Consider the following 20,117-nt stretch of genomic DNA (forward strand, 5'->3'; position numbering starts at 1 on the left):
ACTTGAGTTGCTGGCACTCATAGCAGACTGTATCCTTGAACTGGAGCCAGGGTGACCCTCTCCTCATATTCTCATCAGATGTTTTGTCACACAGATGAGAAAATGAAAAGTGTGTCTACCGGCCTTCTTACAGCTTCAGTCTGAAGTCTCCCACAGGCTCCTGCTTTCACACTTGGTCCCTAGCTGCCATTGCTTCTGAGTGGATGCAGGATGCGCGTGTGTGCATGCGTGTGCGTGCGTGCATGTCTGTGTGTGTGCGTGTCTGTGTGTGTGCGTGCGTACGTGTCTGTGTGTGTGCGTGCGTGCGTGTCTGTGTGCGTGCGTGCGTGTGTGTGCATGCGTGCGTGCGTGTCTGTGTGTGTGCGTGCGTGTGCGTGTTTGTGTGTGCGCGCGCGCGTGTGCGTGTCTGTGTGTGTGCGTGCGTGCGTGTCTGTGTGTGCGTGCGTGTGTGTGCATGCGTGTGTGCGTGTCTGTGTGTCTGTGTGTGTGTGCGTGTGTGTGCATGCGTGTTTGTGTGTGCGCGCGCGCGTGTGCATGTGTGTGCATGCATGTCTGTGTGTGCGCGTGTGCATGTGTGCGTGTCTGTGTGTGTGCGTGCGTGTGTATCTGTGTGTGTGCATGTCTGTATGCGTGCGTGCGTGCGTGCGCGTGTGTCCTTTGGGGGATAGAGCCTAACTGTAGATGTATATCACCGTGGGCTGGAGCCCTGGGCCCTGCATGCTTTTCTCCTCCCTGGTCCACTGTGATGTGAGCAGTGCCCACCACACAATTCCTCTGCCTTCCCCTGCTGTGATGAATTGAAAACCCTGAACCCAAATCCACCTTCCCTCACTTAGGTTGTTTGTGCTGGGTGTCATGGTTCCCACAACACAAAGCTACCTGCACAGTCCTGACAGGCAGGGGTACAGAATCCTGGAGTTTGTGGAATTTAGTGAAAAGCTGTGTTCTACTCATTGTTTTTGTGTTTCATCTAAAACATTCATTGCAACAGACATGCACTGTTAAAAAATATTGTGACATTTTCTTTCTTAATTTCTCAGTGAGTCGTTCAGCCTTTCACACACACTGACGCATTCGGGAGGAAGGAGACCAAGTCTGGGTGGCAGCCAGAGGAAAATCACACAGATGACAGGAGGTGGATTTGGATAATTTACTAACTGTATTTGTAGAGAAATAAGACTTTTTCAAACTGAATTTCTAATGATGCTGTTTTGCATGTCATCCGGAAGAGACTCTAAATTCTTCCAGAAATATAGCTAACACAGTCACCACAATTTTCCCTACTTTAAAATGTATTATGTATGTATGTATGTATGTATGTATGTATATATATATTATGTATATATGTATGTAATGTGTATGTATGTATTATGTAGTATGTATGTATGTGTGTGTATATATATTATGTATGTATGTAGTATGTATGTATGTACGTATGTATGTGTGTATATATTATGTATGCATGTATGTAATGTGTATGTATGTAGTATGTATGCATGTGTGTATATATAATGTATGTATGTATGTGTATATATGTTATGTATGTATGTATGTAATGTGTATGTGTCTATTATGTAGTATGTATGTATGTGTGTATATATATTATGTATGCATGTAGTATGTATGTATGTACGTATGTATGTGTGTGTGTATATTATGTATGTATGTATGTAATGTGTATGTATGTAGTATGTATGCATGTGTGTGTATATATATAATGTATGTATGTATGTGTATATATATTATGTATGTATGTAATGTGTATGTATGTATTATGTATGTATGTAATGTGTATGTATGTATTATGTAGTGTGTATGTATGTGTATATATATTATGTATGTATGTAGTATGTATTATGTATGTACGTACGTATGTATGTATGTATATATATTATGTATGTATGTATGTATGAAAGAATAGGGCTCACAAACCTAGTTCAGAGTGGAAACTTGAGGGGGAAGGCGTGAGATCCTGGCAAACTGAGAGCTGGTTCCCTTGATGTGGGAGACTGCGGACACCCATCTCTAGCGCCCATGCCACTGCCCATCCTCTCTCTATTGAGCATTCTTACTTCTTCCCTCATTGGCATCGAGTCTGCACATCCAGGCCCCCATCTGCACAAATCCACAGAGCAGCTTCTTCGCAGATGTGTGTGAAAAGCTGACAACTCGATGAGACATTAGGAAGAAATGTCACAATGTTTTCACCAATGTGTTTCTGTTGGTGTGAATGTACTAGGTGAAAGAAAAAAAACATAATTCATTCTTTACTAAATGGTGTGTTTAGATAACCTGTACACTCCAGGATCCAGTGTGTGTCCAGCTTGGGTGAAGTATGATGTGTCCATGAGTAACTCTGGGGGTTGTGCTGGAACTGAGCAGCTGGCACCCTCTGGGAGACTCCGAACAAGAGTGAGAGAAATAGCCTCAGACTTTGGTGTGCAATAGTCACGTACTTGGAATTGTCCTCTTTCTATTGCTATGCAAAAGCAAATTATTTCCCCCAAATAGGACATATTATGCCCACTTGATCTTGTTTGTACACAGTGGGGACACATCCCTACCTGTTCTGTCTTGTCATGAGGTGAGGACATGCCTCACTCGACTACAGTCAGCCTTGGACTACTGGGACTCTCTATGTGGCCTTCAGTCTTTCAGAGGATAGGCTCTGGGTCTGGGCTTCCACCTAGGGTGATGCTCACAGATAAGACCTTGGGTTTCTATAACATCACATGAGAGCAGCTGTCAACACCTAGGGGTCAGTGGGGGAGGAACTGAAGTCACCTCTCAAGAGGAGGCATGAGTCATAAATTGAAAACATGAATGTAAACTAACACAACACACAAACCCACTTTAGGAAGTATTCAGTAGCTGGGAGATTATTTCAGAAGCCACGGTATAGGTCATGCACCTCAGAGCCTGGGCCAAGACAGGGTCACCTGAGGTTGACCACTGATGCTTAACCAGAGAGTTGGAGACACACACACCGGAGGGGGGGGGGAAGAGTGGAGCACATCAGCTCTACCCTCAGTATTGCTCTGTAAGAGTTGATCCTCGTTCCAACAAGTGACACTGCTCATTTTCCCCGAAGGACTCTGTACTTCTTCAAGAATGATGGGCACACCAGCAGTGATCAATGGACCCGTGCACCTTCAAAATGCACTATGAGCACTCTCTGTGCTAGCCCCACTGTCTAGGTCCAAGGGCCCAGCCCTCACTTCTCACTCTTACATTGGGGACTCTCGAAATGGCCCTATCACACTCTGTCCCTGCTGTTTGGGCTGTTGACCAGTTGCTGTCCATGTATGAGGATCACTTACGGAGAGAACCTCATGCTACTAATGCATCGATCCACATGTGACATGTGTCACACTTCCAGGGTGTCATTCTCTGGCTACATGAAGGTGTTCTCTGGATGGAGCCCTACACATTGAACAGCAAGACTCAGATCCACCAGTGTAGGGCAGGTTCTTCCAGCTGTGGGTAAGAGAAGCCCTTCCAGAAATCTATGCTATTGGGAGAGATGGAGCCGTGCTAATGAGACCCTCCTAATCAATCATCTCTACATGGTACAAGCTGCAGGCTCATGGCAGGGAGCCATTACAGGTCTTAGAACTTGTCAGAGATGACACCAGCTCTGCTTAGTTCAGGAGAATGTAGCTCAGGGCCTGGACAAATAGGAGTCACATGGTGCAGAGAGAACCCTTGCCTTCCAGGAGTCCCAAGGTAAGACTGGTTCTTTGTCAACTTCCCATGTGCCCAGGCATATGGGGCTTCGCCTGCCCTCCTGTGGCCATGTAGTCTGTTGTACCATAATCAGAGATCCCAGCCAATATGCTTTACAAGCTCATAGCCAATGTGACAGAAGGTTCTCCAACACTTCCAGTCAGGGATTTCTCTGGGGACACCAGAGTGAACTTCAGTGCCAAGGGAAGGCTCTGACCTTGATTTCTGTCTCCTAATAACACCACCATATGTTATTGTTCCTAGGGATGGCCTCTGAAAGCTAAGAAATAGGGGAGCACTACATGTAGCACCCCCTGTAATAATAGCCCGAGCCCATTAGCTGCCTACAAGCCATGATGCAACAATCCAATGCAGACTTCAGCTTCATTTACTCAAAGCAATGTGTTTGGAGATGGATGAAACTGGTGAAATACCAGGAGGCTCTGGAAGTGTGGAGTGGGATTTACTAGGATATCTTACCTACTATGGTGGTTTGAAAAGGAATGACCCTGGTAGGCTCATATATTTAAATACATGATCAGTAGGGTGTGGCCCTACTTGAGAGGATTGAGAAGGTGTGGCCTTGTTGGAGTAGGTCTAGCCTTGTTGGAGGAAGTTGGGATGGGCTTTGGATTTCCAAAAACCCAAGCCAGGCCCTGTGGCTTTCAGTCTTCCTGCCGCCTGCAGATCTGGATGTGGGACTCTCGGCTCCTTCCCCAGAACCATGTCTGTCTGCTTATTATCATGCTTCCCACTATGAGGCTAAGGACTAAACCTCTGAAACTGTAAGAAAGCCTCAATCAAACGCTTTCCTTAAAAGAATTTCCATGGTCATGGTGTGTCTTCTCATCAATAGACACTAAGACAGAAGTTTTGGTACCAGGGACTGAGGTATGACTGTGATAGGCCTGACCATGTCTTGGGTGGAGGCAAATGGAAGTCTTAGTTAGGGTTTGCAGTAGTTTGAAAGAAAATGGCCCTCAAAGGCAATGACTCCACTAGGAGGTGTGGCCTTGTTGGAGGAAGTGTGTCCCTATGTGGGTTTTGAGGTCTCTTTTGCTCAAGCTTCCCTCAGAGTGACTATCAGTTCCCATCCTGTTGCCTGCAAGATGTAGGACTCTTAGCTACTCCAACACCACATCTCCCTGCATGCCGCCATGTTCCCTGTCATGATGATGACTGAAACTGTAAGCAAGTCAGCCCAGTTAAATGTGGTCACGGTGTCTCTTCAAACCAATAGCAAACCCTAAGACAGGGTTTCTACTGGTATGCCTAAACACCATAGCTAAAAAGCAAGTTGGAAAGGATTTATTTGCCTTACATTTCTACATCATAGGTAATCATTGGGAGAAGTCAAAACAGGAATGCAAGCAGGACTGGAACCTGGAGGCAGGAGCTGATGCAGAGACCATGGAAGGCTCTGCTTACTGGCTTGTGTCCCATGGTTTTCCCAGCCTGCTTTCTCACAGAACTCAGGAACACCAGCCCAGGGATGACACCACCCACCATGAGCTGGGCCCTCATCCCGCATTGATCGCGAAATGAGAAAATGCTTTACAGTTGGATCTTAAGGAAGCATTTCCTCAGCTGAGGCTCCTTCCTCTCTGGTGACTCTAGCTTGTGTCAAGTTGACACACACAAAAACCAGCCAGTCCATCTGACCCCTTGTCAACTGACACACAAGAGCATCACTATTAAGCCATAACCCTCCCTTTCTCATTCATTCTTAAGTTCTCGCACTGAAAACATAAATAACTTTAAAATACTACAGTCTTTACAAATTCAAACACATTAAAATTTCAGTCCCTTTGAAGTGGCAAATCTCTTTTAAAATTCAAAACTCAACGTCTCTCAATTATGGGTAGACTACTTTCTTGCTTCAAGATGAATGCTATGGAATAATCCTGTTGTACACTGTGACGATTCGCCATTTGCATTGGTTTAATAAAAAACTGACGGGCTGGTAGCCAGGCAGGAAATACAGGTGGGAGACAACCAAACACAAGATACGAGGAAGGAGGGTGGGGTCAGAGGAGTTGCCAGGAGACAGAGGGAGCAAGACATTCTGGAAGACGGGTAAATCCATGAGCCGTTACTATAAATATAAAACTCATCAATATAAATGAGTTGATTTAAGTTGTAAGAGCTAGTTTTAGTAAGCCTGAGCTATAGGCTGAGCATTTGTAATTAACATGCGCCTCAGTGTGTTTGTTTGGGAGCTGCTGGTGGGACAGAAACTTCCGCCTACGGAGGAAAATTCAGCATGTAGTCACAATCAAATCAAAGCAAAATTAAATTCCAGCCCTCCAATGGCTGGGATCTACTCACGGTCTTCAGGACACCTCCAATGGGCTTGGGCCACTCCTCCAGCTCCGCCCTCTGCAGCACACACAGGTGGCTTCCAGGCTCCACCTCCCTGCCGCTGCTGTTCTTGGTGCTCATCCCGTGGTCTGGCATCTCCAAAACACTTCAGTCTGCTGCTGCAACTGGGGTTCGCTTTCACCAAGCCTCTCACAGGCTCTCTGTTCATGGTGCCAAGCCTCAATTTCTCTCTGCATGACTCCTTCAGTCCTGGGCCTTCATCGGGCCTCTCCTGGTCTCTCACATGGCCAAGCCTCAGCTGCTCTCCATGACCTCTTCATGCCTTCAAAACCAGTACCACCTGGGTGACTCTTCCACATTTCCAACTCCAGCTACCAGTACCATGTACAACTGTAACCACCTCTGGAACATAGTTTCTCTGTGCTGTCAGCAGGTGGAGGAGGCAAGGGAAGGCTGGGCAGATGTCATCCCCATGACAATGTTACCCACAGCTCTCAAGGCAGAGACACCACTTTGTAATCATTGGGCATCAGAAGTTTTACTGATTTCACAAAGACTCCAGAGTCTATGGCGGCCTGGATCTTCTCATGGGGGCATCAGACAGGTAAGAGAGGGCCCAGCAAGCATCTGCCAGCAAGTCTGAGTCGCTACTGAAAAGTAGGAGAGACAACACAGGCAAACAAGGAGAGACCTTTTCAAATTGTGGAGGTGGCTTCTCCCCTCTGCAGAGGTTTGACAGGGCACAGAATGCATTCCGCGTCATTGTCAGCTGTGTGAACTTTAGTAAGGAGTGTTAACAAGGGATTAAGGATGGAACAATTATGCAAACCAAACTGTCTCCAGCTGTGTTTCCTAGAGCCCCGACTCCCTGCCCTTGTACATCTTCAAAGTCTGAGTTAAGCAGCTCTATAAAAATGGAGATGGCTCCTGCTTCAGTGACCATTTTGGCAATGTTTGTCAGAGCCCAGGCAGCTTCGAACTGCAATGTGCAATTCTGACTCCTCTTCAGAAACTCCACAAACCGGTCGTCTACTCCTGGAGTGTTAATAACGCCATCTATTGGAGGACTTGGCTCTTTGGAGAAGAGTTTCCGGAATTTCGGAATCTCTGTGTGGTTGCTAACTGTAAGTCAGAACCATCAGAAAAGAGCATCCTCAGCATTCTCTCATGACTCCCCTGCTGTGGAGCTCATGCAGGAATCCATCAGCAGACTGTCCAACATGGCAGCCTCTTCACAAATCAGTTCCGCGTTTCTCCGTTTAAAAAGTTGTCCCCACTTCTGTTCCCGAAGCCGAAAGCCCTCTTCCTCCCTCCTTCATCTCATTTCCTTAGGGTTTAAGCATTGTTCTTATAGCTCTTCGCTGGGTAATTGTCTTTCCCTGGGCTTGCCACGGTCTCCATCCCAGCTCCGCTCGATCAGACTTGGCGGCAGGCACAGCTGTAGCTTGAGCAGCAGCTTCGGCAGACAATACGGTGGACCTCTGCTGGACCCATCTTAGTCACTGCTAATTTCTTAGCTCCAGCTGACCAGCATCAAGTATCCCAGCAAAGCAAAGTTCTGCTTTAATAGTTCTGGTATCTTGTTAATCACAGAGGATTCTTCAGCCCCTGTTAACTAGAACCATGGGATCTTAATTCAAAAGAACAAAGGGTCCTGATAGTCTTTAACTTCCCTCTGAAACTCCACAAGCCAGGTCTCCATCCTTTCCACATCTCTCAAGAGTCTTATCTTCCAAACTCCCATAGGACATTCCACAGAGCTCTTAACACTCAATGGCTCTTCTAGCCCAAAGTTCTAAGTCCTTCCAAAATCCTCCCAAAAACATGGTCAGGTCTTTCACAGCAACACTCCATTACTCTAGTACCAATTTGTCTTAGGGTTTCTACTGCTGTGCCTAAATACCATAAACAAAAACCTAGCTGGAGAGGAAAGGATTTATCTGGCTTACACTTGGAGATCACTGTTCATCATTGGAGAAAGTCAGGACAGGAACTCAAGCAGGGCAGAATCCTGCAGGCAGGAGCTGATGCAGAGGCCATGGAGGGTGCTGCTTACTGGCTTGCTTCCCATAACTTGCTCAGCCTGCTTTCTTATAGAACCTTATAGAACCCAGGACTGGCACCCCATGGATGGTACCACCCACCGTAGGCTGAGCCCTCCCCCACTGATCACTAATTAAGAAAATGCCTGACAGCTGTACCTCATGGAGGCATTTCCTCAGCTGAGGCTCCTTCCTCTCTGATGGCTCTAGCTTGTGTCAAGTTGACACACAAAACCAGCCAGTACAAGGGCACACCCTGGGACTTTAGATTATAAAAGCTATCGGACACTTTAAGTGGGGCTTAAGGGGACATCCTAATAGGATCATGGGAGACCTCGGTGCTGATGATAATTTGAACTATGGGAGCCAGAAGCAAGAAGTTTCAGAGGGAAAGAATATCAGTAAGTGGTCTGAAAAATGGTTTTGTGATATTTCGGCAAAGAATGTAGCTACTGTCTGCCCTTGTCTGAAAAGTCTGCTTGAGGCTAAATTAAAGAGTTTTGAATTGACAGCTTTGGTAAAGGAGATTTTAAAACAGCCTGGCGTTGACTGTGTATGTCATGTGGTTATTAATGGCCAATCTTATGCAGATCCATAAAGAAAACGTGCAAGCTAAGGAAGGAGAAATACAATAGAGAGTAATGCAGCAAAATCCACTGCCCAAGGTCATAAAAAAGTTAAAGAAAAACTTGCTCCTAAATGGAATAAAGGGGTGATGACCTCAGGGCTAGGCCCCACCCAGTTAAGCTTCTAACAAGTCAAAGGAATTAAAGAAAACTTAAACAGTAGAGGAAACCATTGAGAACAGATAGCTGATGCAGATATAATGGAATGAGGAGTTATGTCCCAGAACTAGCAAGCTCAGAACTTGGTAGTTTGGCCACGTGGTTCTGACTTTAGAGTCAAGAATACAAGAAATGGGTTATGGAATCTCCCTCCACGGCTAAGGAAAACCTCTGAGGCCAGTCATGTGACAGGCATGTCCCTCATGGAGGCCCAGAGAGGCCATTTCGTGAAGCTGTGCATATGAAGCCTAGGTTGCCTTGGAGGCCCCAAGAAGCTGGAGATGATGGAGCTGTGGATATGCTGAGGAAACCTGCAGACTGCGTTCGGAACCAGTCCGAGAGAGAGAAGTGTGTCACAGTCAACAAAGCTGGAAGGAGTCGGAGATCGGAAGAGAGTTTTGACATCAGACACTGCAATGCAGAGTTGGAGTCTGCCCGGCTGGTTTTCAGTCCCGCTTTGGTCCGGTGTTTCCTCACTCTGCCCCCTTTCCTGCCTTTATGAGTAGTAATGTATATCTTGCGCCATTTTATGTAGGAAGTTTTGAGTTTACATGGGATTACAGGTAAGAGACCGTCTTACATCTCAGAAAAGACTTTGGGCTTTTAAACAGTGTTGGCATGGCTACAAACCATGGGGATTTTGAAGATGGGCTGAATATATTTTTGCATCATGATATGGTTACGAGTCTATGGGGGCCATGGAGTGGAATGTGGTGGTTTGAAAAAGAAGCCCCCCCCCAAGCTCAGATATTTAGACGCATGGCCATTGGGGAGTGGTACCACTTGAGACCCACCCAGCGGCTCTCTCTTCCTGCTGTCTGCAGACCCAGATGTGGGCCTCTCAGCGCCTTCTCCAGCACCGTGTTTCCCACATGCAGCCATGCTCCCTGTAGTAAGGCTAATGGACTAACCCTCTGAAGCTGTAAGAAAGCCCAAACTAAATGCTTTCCCTTAAAAGACTCTCCATGGTCAGGGCTAGAGGGGTAGCTCAGAGGTTGAGAGCACTGGCTGCTGTGCCAGAGGTCCTGAGTTCGATTCCCAGCAACCATGTGGGTGGCTCACAACCATCTGTAACGAGATCTGGTGCCCTCTGCTGGTGTGCTGGTACACTTGCAGGCAGAACATTGTATACATAATAAATAAACAACTTTTTTTTAATTTCCATGGTCATTGTGTCTCTTCTCAGCAATACAGCTCTGACTAAGATACCTACTACAATCAGGGAAAAAAGTATCCTTTTCAACCAGAACAGAAGCTGAACAAAAGGCAAATGGGAGCTTTTAGAAAGTTAAATGTGAATAGATAAAAATTATCCGAAGCCAAGTCCAGCAAAGCTCAAGGCAAGTGGAGTACTTTGCAAGGAGAAGCTGTGGGTTGGGGCACGCACCTGTGTCTCTGTAGGAGGACAGTAGGGTGTGCTCCCAGTAGAACACCACCGCTAGGTGGAGCCAAGGGACTCCTTGACAGCTCAGAGGTCAGAGATCATGTGCCCAGAACTGTCAGGGTACAGAAGCTGCTTTCTTGTGGTCTTGAAACCCTAAAGAGCTACTTCTGAATGAGACATCCAGTCATTGGGGATGTAAAGCACAAAGCTGACGTGAGGGTTTTGAATATAGAAGTAGATGTGTGTGATGGGATATACTATTTATTTAACTGTGTAAAAAACGTGTGGTAATTGTGTACGTCGTTTAACCATGTACAGATGTCCAGCTTTTGTCTGTGTGGCATTTGTTTAACTAGTAAAGATATGTTACATTTGTTTATGCTGCATTTGTTTAACTATGTAAAGATGTGTTACATTTGTTTATGCTGCATTTGTTTAACTATATAAAGATGTGTTACATTTGTTTACTCTGCATTTGTTTAACTATGTAAAGATGTGTTACATTTGTTTATGCTGTAGTTTAACTATGTAAAGATGTGTTACATTTGTTTACTCTGTATTTGTTTAACTATGTAAAGATGTGTTACATTTGTTTATGCTGCATTTGTTTAACTATATAAAGATGTGTTACATTTGTTTATGCTGCATTTGTTTAACTATATAAAGATGTGTTACATTTGTTTATGCTGCATTTGTTTAACTATGTAAAGATGCATTGCTGTTTCACCTTGCCTGCCAAAGGCACCTTTATTGCTCTAATAAAAAGTTGAATGGCCAATAGTTAGGCAGAGGAGGGACAGGGGAAGCTGGTGGACAGACAGACAGACACAAAGGAAAGCAGGATGGACAGTAAATAGATGAGATAAATGAGCCTTGGGGCACCACATAGATTAATAGAAATATGTTAGTTTAAGTTTTAAAAGTAAAAGGCTAGCTAAGAAACAAGCCACAACTAAGTCCGAACATTCATAATTAATAATAAGTCTCTGTGTCATGATTTGGGGGCTGGCAGTCCAAGAAAGCCTGCTACATAGGCGAGACATGAGCAAGATGAAATAGGATGCTCCGAGTGTATCCTCAAAGAGATGCAGCCTCAAAACAACGCACATTGCAAAAGAGGTCCTTGTGAGGTGTCTGGTACAAACAAGAACATCAGAAAACATGTAGTACTGCAGACAGACAGCAGAGGGAGCGAGAGTCCAGATAAACTCCTAAATGGAAACAGGCAGCTTGCTTTTTAAGCCAAACTCAGGAAGCACAGAATGGCAGGGATGGCCCTGCACTTCTGATCCCCCTGCCTCCACACCCCTAGTGCTGGGATTGCAGGGGTTCAATACCAAGCTCTATAAATGCCTTTTAAATGTTGTTTGTTATTGCCGTGTATGCATGAGGTCAGGCAGGGGAGCATGTCACAGCTCACATGTCACATGTCGCATGTGAAGGTCATAGCACCATCTTGGGAATCATGGTCCCTTGCTGCACTTAGAGGTGAGTTAGAGCTCAGGTTGCCAGGCTTGTGTGGCTTTTACATGTGGAATCTTCTCACTGTTTCCAGAAGATTCTTTAAAACGAGGAATGAGGCATCAGCTGCTCTTGCATAGGACCTGAATTTGATCCCTAGCATACGTGTTGGCTGACAAGTGCCTGTAAGCCTACTTCTGGATAATCTGATGCCATCATCTAGCCTCCAAGGGCATTACATACTTACAGACATACATGCAGGCAAAACATTTCTATGAATTAAAAAAAAAAAATTGGGCAGAGCACACCAATCAACAGATTCCGTTCCCTAAGACCCATTCCACTGCTCACCTGCCCTCCCCCACTTACACTGCCCAGCTGTGGGCCATACCAGTCAAAAGAACAAGGAGAGGCCACAGCAGTTGAAGACATGATAGAAGAACGAGACTCATTGGTTGAAGAAAATGTTAAACCAAAAAATTCCTAACAGAAAACACCCAGGAAATCTAGGACACTATGAAAGACCAAACCTATGAATAGTAGGAATAGAAAAAGAATCCCAGCTCAAAAACTTAGAAAATATATTTAACAAAATCATATAAGAAAATTTTCCTAACCTAAAGAAGGACATGCCTATAAAGGTACAAGAAACTTACAGAATAACAAATAGATTGGGTCATAAAAGTCTCCTAGTCACATAATAATCAAAATACTAAATAAAATAAAGGATGAATATTAAAAGCTGCAAGGGGAAAGGCTAAGAAACATATAACGGCAGACTGCCAGATTAATACCTGGCTTTCCAACAGAGACTCCTAGTAACGGGGGACGTGGATCCTGAACCAGTTGTCCTCTGTAATCATGGAAGGTCTCAAGTGGAGGGCCTGGGACACCAACCCAGCCACAAAACCTACAGCTTGTCCTGCCTGAAGAGTGTTCTGGGACTGGAACCTACAAGAATCCTCATTAAAGGGACCAGAGTAACTTCATTCAGCATGTGATGGGAGCAGATGCAGAGTCCCACAGAATCTCACAACCAAACATTAGACAGAGCTCAGGGAGTCCTAAAAAGGAGGGGGAGGAAAGATCAGAGGGTCAGGGACACCTCAAGAACAGAAGCAGAGTCAGGAAGACTTCTGAGTGTGAGGCCAGCCTGGTCTACAGAGAGAACGTCAGAACAGCCAGAGCTCCACAGAGAAACCCTGTCTCAAAAAACTAAAAACAAGAAGACCCAAAAAACAGGACTTTAACCGTGTGTCCATAAAGCCAGGACATCACAGATTGGGTGTCCAGGGCGGCAGGTCCTGTGCTGAGACATGATAGTGCTCTAGCTGCCGGCTGTCCCCTTAGCTGGGCAACGTGCCGTGCCAGGGAAGGTGCCAGCTTCCCCCAGCAGCGCCTGAGCCATCACTTCCGCCTCGGATCGGCTCCGCACAGTGGTTTCCCAGTCCCTCGACCCCAGGTCATCTCTCCACACTCAGTGCTGCCTCTCCTGAGCCTGAGCAGGGGCTCTGGGAACTCAGCCACGCACACCATCTTCTGGGTGTGTCCTCAATAATTAATGACAGGAAAGGATGACCTGACCGTGACAGCACAGATAAAGCTCACCAACTCCCGGGAGGGGGCACAGTGGCCACGACAAAGCCTTAGGGACAGCAGAGCCCCTGGGAGTGGAACTGGGAATGTGCTAGGCTTTGGAGAGTTCTCAGGGAGGTGTGGGTAAGGCAGAGACGAAGGCCTTGGCGCTCAATCCTCACTCTCTCATCCCAGAGAACTGGGGGAAGATGTTGTCCTTGGTACCTGGCAACCCTGCTGAGACACAGGGCCAGAGGCTAGGAAAGCCCAGAGTCTGGTAAGGTGAGACCATGGTAAGGCCCCCAATGCATGATGGGTGTGTGTGGAGGGAGATGCTCACCCCTATGCCCGCCTATGTGCAATGGGGCAGCAACATGATGTCATCCCGGGGAAGAGACCCGGGGATTCACCATCCTGAGCCTGGCACATCATGGTTGGTTTCCATCGCTTCCAGAGAGTCTTTAATGCGGATACAGATGGCCACACCAAACTCTACATTTGGCTAAAAGGGGGCAATCGATGTATGCTAGTTTGAATGTAATTGACCCCCATGATCTCATGGGGAGTGGCACTATTAGGAGCTGTGCCTCTGTTGGAGGAAGTGTGTCACTGTAACAGTGGGCTTTGAGGTTTCCTATGCTCAGGATACTGCCCAGTGTCTAAGTCGACTTCCTGTTGCCTGCAATATGTAGGACTCTCAGATACTCCTCCAGCACCACGCCTGCCTGCACACCGCCATGCTCCCAACATGACTGATAATGGGCTGGGCCTCTGTAAGCAGCCACCCCAGTGAAATGCTTTCCTTTATAAGAGTTGCCATTGTCATGGTGTCTCTTCACAGCAATAGAAACCTAAGACACAGTACCATCCACAGGGAGGAGCTCTGTGTCCTGGGATGGAGGGTCTCAGGTGGGCTCATGCCTGGCCTCTTGTCTATCATCTTTTCCAAGGACAGCTGCCTCTCATCACTGTGATGAGCAGGTCTCGGGTGACCTGGTTCTCAGAGCATTAACTGATGAGCATGGTGGCTCGGCTCTGCAATCCCAGAGACCGAGGCAGGAGGATTAGGGTTGCATGGTGAGGCCTTGTCTCCAAACAAATACCTACGAAACTTGTATTTTCTTGCCATATCTAGGAATAAATTAGTTACCTTCAGCCTAAAACAAGAGCTAGGAACTGAGCCTCCGGCTCAGATGATATGTGATGTGTGAGTGTTCAAGGACAGGGTCTGCCGTGTAAGGCTCCTTCAGTAATGTTCAGGAGGTCCTTCTCTGTCCCATCCCACAGCCCCGGGCCACCTGTCTCCATTCTCCCTATGACAACTTTGGGTGAAGTTGAAATCCTGTGCGATTTCCCTTTTGGCCACTAGAGGGACACAGGTATTCCTGGAGCTCCTTTCCTGAATGAGTTCCTCTACCTTGGCCTGCCATTCCCTGGCCTTGCCTCACCACACAGGGGTTCCCACAGGGGTGTAGAGGCCCACTGTGTATCAGGAGATGTCTGGCAGATAGACAAGCTTCCCCTCAAATAGATTACAGGATGTCTTGCTTTTCTGTTACTGTGGTAAACACCCTCACAAGAGCGACTTAGGGAGGAGGGACTTACTCTGCCCCAGTTAGAAGGTAGACCCCATCTTCCAGGGGGTGCGGGTAGGGGGGTCAAGACAGCAGGAGTTAGAAGCAGCAGTCGCGTGCTTCCATGGTCAAGGACAGAGAGTGAATGCATGCTACTTCCCAGCTCCCTTACCTCACTTAGACATCCAGGGTCCCAGCCAGGAATCACGCCACTCACAGTGGGCAGGGTTCCCCACATCCATAAACACAATCAAGATAGCCCCCCTCAGGCATGCTCAGGGGCCTCTCTCCTGGCTGATTTTAGGTCCTGCCAAGCTGACAATACTAACCCACACACAAATTTAAAAATCACACCCAGTATGCGTCAGGGCACATCACTCTAATCCTAGCATTGGTGGCTAAGGCAGAAGGGTAGCTAAGATTTCAGGGTCAGCCTGGGCAACTTGAGACCCTGATATGGAACAGAAGGAAAACAAATACTTAGGACTATTGTATTGCTACTAATCTAATTTTTGTCATTATATCAATGGTCATATAGAGTACTAACCAATTCTAGACAAAGGTTTTGTCTACCTTCATGTACCTGATTTCTGGTTTGAGTCTTTATAAGTTTTTCTACAGTGAGCCATGGCCATGCCTAACAGCAACCTTTGAAGTCTTCAAAAGGAGGATGGGACCCCACAATGACAATTTCACCAGGACTATCACAACACCATTATGCTGAGCAACACCAAACAGAGATCAGCTTTGAACTACAAGCTGCTCATAATGTTTTTGAGGAGGTCACTGAGGTGATCCACACTCATAGACTACTGTAGCCAGTAGCCTTCTACTTGCCCGTTATACAGAGACTGGACCACACATGATACAACTTGACAATTAACCCAAATTTTCTTTTTAGGATCCCCTAAAGATGTCATCATCCCTAGACAGCAAGAAGCAAGGTTAAGAACACAATGCCCACATTTCCAAGAGGTGGGGTAGGTGGCTTTGAGTCACTCATTGGGTTATGGATATTTGCTATTGTTTAGGTTACAAAATGTTGTTGGTTACAGTCAGGAAGAAAGTTGAATGAAGGATTAGATTCAAAGGTTTTGTTTTGAAAAAATATGATAGGATAAAAAAGGTAGATTATTGAATCTACTCTTAAAAAGCAACTACTAGCTGTAAATGTTTTACGTTGGATTGGACCTCTGTATATTGTATACAAATGTTACATATTGATTTGAGATTAATTTTGCTAGAATGTACTGGACATATGTTTCTCATATTGCTCAAGGTATTTATGCAGCTCTGAAGGTGTGGATATAAAGATTTCACTAGACCTAAGATAATGACAAATGGGTGTTTAATTGGGGAACACTTACACGGATAATAACAAAGAACCTCAGAACCATTTCTCTGCCCTTCCTATCAGATCGGCTGACCCAACAGAAAGAACACATGCAAGAGAAGCCACACCTCATACTTCCCTCTTTCTTCTTCTGTTTGCATGAAGCCACGCCCAAAGGGCGTGGCCACCTTACAGGTTCACCGGCAAGACACCACTACACAGCTCATTTGACAATGTAATGCAAATTTCTAGTCCTTGAAAGTTACTATCAGCAATATAGGACAATAAGGAAATGTAGTTTACTAACTAGTCAGTGACCACAGTTAGACTTGTAGTCACGTTGGGTATGTTTACAAGTCAAACTGATATTTTAGAAACACGGGTCCTCTTCACAAACTTCAGATGTGTACAAAATATGACATTTAACATGTTTTAATAACATAGGTTTTTTTTTCTTTTTTCTTTCTTTTTTTTTTTTTTTTTTTTTTTTTTTTTTTTTATGACTATGAGACATGTCTGCTCCTGGCAGCACTAATCTATGTCGGAGAACACGGTGAGCATCGTAGAAACCCCACATGGGGTTTACTTTCTTTGTGGCAAAGGTAAGATGGCGGGAAAGAGAGTGTCCTCGCATCATCAACCGCTCATGGTGTGCCGCATCATCAGCTGCTCACCGTGTGCTGTCCATACCGGACAAACACAACACCAAAAGCAGTGACGCAGACTTGGCCAAGAAAAGGTGATGCAGTCCTTCATAATATCCTGATTCACAGAAATGTGTCAGGCATGCCGGGCCTACAGGCCAATGATGGACGCCCCAACATTGCATAGCAACCTTGGGTGGCTGTCCAGGCAGCCAGCTGTTTCTGTCATTTCTCACCTTTTTTGGAAGTCATTTGCTCACACTTCCTGGTTATTCGGTTAATATCATTTCCCTCTTGAGGCTCTGAGGGAGTGGAAGGCTAGATAATGTACATATAGTTTTCCTTGTTTACCAGCCTCAGTAAAGAAACTCACTAAAGATGTGTTTAATGTAATAGGTTTGAAAGACATTAAGAGATAATTTGATACCACAAATTAGAATAGAAAGTAAATTAGGTCCAAAACTGTGGACTCATCAAGATAGAACAGATATCGGAGTATTTTCTCTGAATTTGGCCTAGACTTCGTTAATGTACTTGTTGCCATGTGAATATTGTAGATAGTAATTATACTTATTGTACAGTTTTTCTTGTATTAATTATAACCATTTTTTAAATTTTAGACAATTGGAGGGTTATGTGGTGATATCTTGTTTGTACAAATAAAGCCTGTGGGGGGGGGGTCAGAGAATGGAGCTGGCCACTAGCTAACCATAGAGGTCTGGAGGTCTGTACAGAGAGACAGGAAGTGAGGTAGCTGGGCAGAAACAGGATATAAGCAGGGAGATGCTAAGGAGGTGAGGGGTGCTGTGGCTGGCTCCTTCTCTCTCTGATCTCTCAGGTTTCCCTCTACATCTGACTCTGGGTTTTTATTATGTAGACCAATTACGAACTCCACTTACAAGATCCACTCTATAAACAAAACAAATTCAAACAAAGGTGATAATAGGCCCATGAGGCAGGCGAGGTTCCTGGGGAAAGGTCTGAGGTTCATTGGTGGTGTCAGTTTGGGAGGCACAAGCAGGGACTGGGGGGACCCTGTCAGCTGACCATGCAGCAAGTTTTGAGAGGGACTGTGGAGCACCCCTGGGGAGCACGGAGTAATGGTGCTCCTCTGAGCAGGGCCAGCCTGGTCCCTGACTGAGCACACGGCATGTGCATATCAGGTGGCGGCCAGAGTGAGGCACCGAGTCAGGGAAAGTTGTTTACAGGCTCTAAGCACTGCAGTGATTCACGTGTTACCTTGGCTCCCTGTGCCCAGGCTCTCAACATCCCTATCCATCCCCCTGCCCCAGAATCCTCCGGATGGGAGAACATGAGACATGAGGATTGATTAACTCTGAGCATGGTGTACAAAGCTCTGTCTTGTGGGAAGGGAGAGCTACTAGGGTCCTGGAGACTCACACAGACTCCACCTATCCACTCCCAATCCCCTGCAAAGGACCAGCAGACCCGAGAGAGGCTGGATTCCAGTTCTGGAACAGAAGGGAAGATTCACACCAGAGGGGAAGATTCACACCAGAGAGAAAGAGTCACACCAGAGAGGAAGAGTCACACCAGAGAGGAAGAGTCACACCAGAAGGGAAGATTCACACCAGAGAGGAAGAGTCACACTAGAAGAGAAGATTCACACCAGAAGGGAAGAGTCACACCAGAGGGGAAGATTCACACCAGAGAGGAAGAGTCACACCAGAAGGGAAGAGTCACACCAGAAGGGAAGAGTCACACCAGAGAGGAAGAGTCACACCAGAAGGGAAGAGTCACACCAGAAGGGAAGATTCACACCAGAGAGGAATATTCCCAAGGACACGGGGTTCCTGACCTGAGGATGTAGGTGACCTGGACAGTCCCATGCCTAAGAAAATGTCTAGGAAAGGTGATGGGGGTGACTGGGACACAAGGACCTTATGAAAGGCCCATTAATGGGGGAAAAGACTTTCAAAATGATTCTACATTTATTTCCTCGTTGGGAGGGGCAGGGGGTGTGCTGTGGAGGACAAGGCAACTTGTGGAAGTTGGCTCTCACTTTGCAAACCTTTTGTGAGGGCCCCAGGGTGGAGCTCATACCATCACTCTTGGCCCACAGAGCCTTCCCCCTCACCAGACTTAACACTGTTCAAAAACAAGCTATTAAGAAAAAGTTTTAAATGATACCCAAAGCGTTGGCCTTGCATTTCCTGTACAAATCGCATCCCGAGGCAAGTGAACGCTTGAAGGGAAATTCCCCACCACCTTTTTTATTTTTTATTTTTTTTAATTGGAGACAAGCTGGACTGGAGCTTGTTATGTAGGAGAGGCTAGCCTCGAACTCTCAGAGATCCACCTGCTTTGGCCTTATGAAGGCTGGACTGAAAGGTGCAGGCCACCAGGCCTGGTGGCTCTTTTCTCATTGACAGGCACTTTCTAGCTTCCTGGGGTTCTTTTGTTCCTAATCTTAAACCTACACTGAAGTAGCTGATGTGTCTTTATTGGGCTTGCTAACCCTAATTAATCTTCCTTTAGCATTGAAGCCACAAATCCCAGTGTGGCCTGAGGCGGCGAGGCCCCTAAGGCTTACAGGGACTCCTGGGGCTGCTAAGGTGACCCTAGTTTCTGGACCCTCCCTGACAACAGTGCTGAGACTGTCCTTTGTCTGTGGCTTGGCTAATCTGTCCCACATGGCTTGCACAATGCCTTGGGTTCCTTTGTTTCTGTCTTTCAGTTCTGAGACCCACTTGGTAAAAGCTTGTAATGCTGGCAGGAGTGGACTTCCCCAGGCGCATGTGTACTGTGTTGCTATATCCCCTGGATGTCCTAAACCAGTCTCTTGCCTTCAAGAGAGCCACTCCCCACCAGCAGCATGGGAGAAATGACTGCTTCCTCGATTTCTCATAACCTGACCTCTTAGATGCTCCCATGGCACACAATTCCACCCCAGGCGGCGTGAGCCAGACCTTAAAGAGATGGGAAGAGAGACTCCAGCCCTTTTAGCTGGTGCGCTTAGATTTTATGTAATTCTACCATGTGTGTAAAAATATGTAGCATGCTATGGCTACTTCAGCCTTTTTTATTCACTTTTATTGTGTGTTAAAAATATTATTTTTATTTGCAGCATGCCCAATTAAAATGCTCATACGCAGATTTATGAATGTTTTTTAAAGGCCTGATGAGTGCTGCTTTACACATATGAGCACTTTGAACCCTTTAAGGCCTAATAAAGCGATATCCCAGGCCTATTAAATATTTCATAAAACTTTAAAAGGCTAATTCCTTGTTTAACAACATGCATTAGAGT

The 20,117-nt window shown here is 46.0% G+C and overlaps 1 pseudogene; it reads right to left on the reverse strand.

Annotated features, from left to right (window-relative positions):
* LOC127225300 (importin subunit alpha-7-like) overlaps positions 1-14,034 on the reverse strand; it is a 95,209-nt pseudogene extending 81,175 nt beyond the window's left edge.
* Between the last annotated feature and the right edge of the window lie 6,083 nt (positions 14,035-20,117).

The sequence above is a fragment of the Phodopus roborovskii genome, unplaced genomic scaffold (assembly GCF_943737965.1).
Source record: "Phodopus roborovskii unplaced genomic scaffold, PHOROB, whole genome shotgun sequence".
Lineage (NCBI taxonomy): Eukaryota > Metazoa > Chordata > Mammalia > Rodentia > Cricetidae > Phodopus > Phodopus roborovskii.